The sequence below is a fragment of the Empidonax traillii genome, unplaced genomic scaffold (genome assembly GCF_003031625.1).
Source record: "Empidonax traillii isolate 1590-97213 ecotype Southwest subspecies unplaced genomic scaffold, ASM303162v1 scaffold3585:size19433, whole genome shotgun sequence".
Lineage (NCBI taxonomy): Eukaryota > Metazoa > Chordata > Aves > Passeriformes > Tyrannidae > Empidonax > Empidonax traillii.
This window is the reverse complement of record NW_020958778.1, coordinates 1-1,420: the sequence shown is the minus strand read 5'-3', so window position 1 is coordinate 1,420 and position 1,420 is coordinate 1. Positions and strand designations below refer to the sequence as shown.

Here is a 1,420-nt window from a genome sequence, read left to right as displayed (position 1 = left end):
ATAAAACCACGCTGAGAAATGTGGCAGCTCCCAGGCATCCTGAGCTGCTGCTTCTGAAAGTGTCCTCAGGCTTGGGAATCCTCCAGGTCTGTGTCCTGGTGCCCCAGCTGAGCTGGCCCTGGGCTGGGCTTACCCCAAAAGTCCCCAGGCTGCAGGGGAAGGGCCTGGGGCTCTGTGTTTTCCTGGAGACCTGCTTGTCACGGGATCATCCGGGTTGGAAAAGCCCTCCCAGTCCATCAGGCCCAGCCTGTGCCCGATGCCCACCTTGTGCCCGATGCCCACCTTGTCACCCAGCCCAGGGTCCTGAGCAGCAGCCTCAGGCCATCCCAGCTGGCTGTTCTGGTGCAGTTCTGTCCCCTCCACCTCCTCCTTTGCTGTCACCTCCCCACTGGTGCTTGCAGGTGGTTAATGCAGCTAAACCAGCAAAGAACCCCATTGTTTTTTGTAATTACCTGTTGGTGCTGATCTGTTTTGGTGCCAGCTCAGTCTTCCCAGCTGGGAGTTTGGGATGAGTGTCCTCCAGTGCTGGGGACACGGGGGGAATGTGGGGAGGGGAGAGCACCAAGGTAATATCTTCCTGAATTTGCTTGATCCCTTGGAGCAGGTCAATATTAGCTGGGAATAGGATAAAGCACAGAAGTGTGGCCTTGCTGTCTGCTGGAAAACCTGGGGAGGTGAATGGATGAGGGAGTTCAGTGGGACCCCAGTGGGGATCTTGTTCTGAGGTGTCTGTGGGGCAGCGGTGCAGGGTGAGGGGAGGGAAAGGTCCCTGTGTGTGGGCAGGAAGTCACTGTTGATAAACAAGGTTTTTCTCATTTCCTGGCTCGCTCAAAGTGCAGCTTCAGATGGCTGGGAGCTGGTGGCTCTGCTGGGACGAGGACCGCGTGTCCCTGCAGCTCAAAAAGCCCACCTTGAATAGGGTGAGGAGCGGATGGTAAAGAGGACAGAGGCTGAACAGGACAAGGGTTTCAGGTGCCCATGTTCAGCCTGTGCCAGTTCTGGAGCTGGACCAGACACTGGTGTCTGGGCTCAGCTGGTGATCCTGCATCCAGACCTGTGCCCTGCCCGGCTGGGGCTGAGCTCACACAGTGGCTGTGGCAGCCCCGAGCCCAGCAGAGCTCTGTGAGTGCTGCCTGTTATCCCAGTGCTGGCAGGGAGAGCCAGTATTCCCCAGGACTGCACTTAGTCTGGTGTGGGATGTGTTATCCTGCTGCATTCCCACAGGGATCGTGGGCAGCAGGGCTGGGGGGATCCTGCCCCTCTGCCCCCTCAGCTGAGCCCCCCCTGCAGAGCTGCCCCCAGCCCTGGGGAACAGCAGCACAAGGACGTGGAGCTGCTGGAGACAGTCCAGAGGAGGCCCCGGAGATGCTGCCAGGGCTGGAGCCCCTCTGCTCTGGAGCCAGGCTGGGACAGCTGGGGG

The 1,420-nt window shown here is 59.6% G+C and overlaps 1 protein-coding gene across 1 annotated transcript in view; it reads left to right on the top strand.

Annotated features, from left to right (window-relative positions):
* Positions 1 to 1,137, top strand: part of LOC114072608 (kinesin-like protein KIF3C) — an 18,626-nt gene extending 17,489 nt beyond the window's left edge. The window contains exon 6 of the transcript XR_003574208.1: positions 1,128 to 1,137. The gene's annotated coding sequence lies outside the window, so the exon portion shown is untranslated. The remainder of the gene's footprint in view (positions 1 to 1,127) is intronic.
* Positions 1,138 to 1,420: the final 283 nt, after the last annotated feature.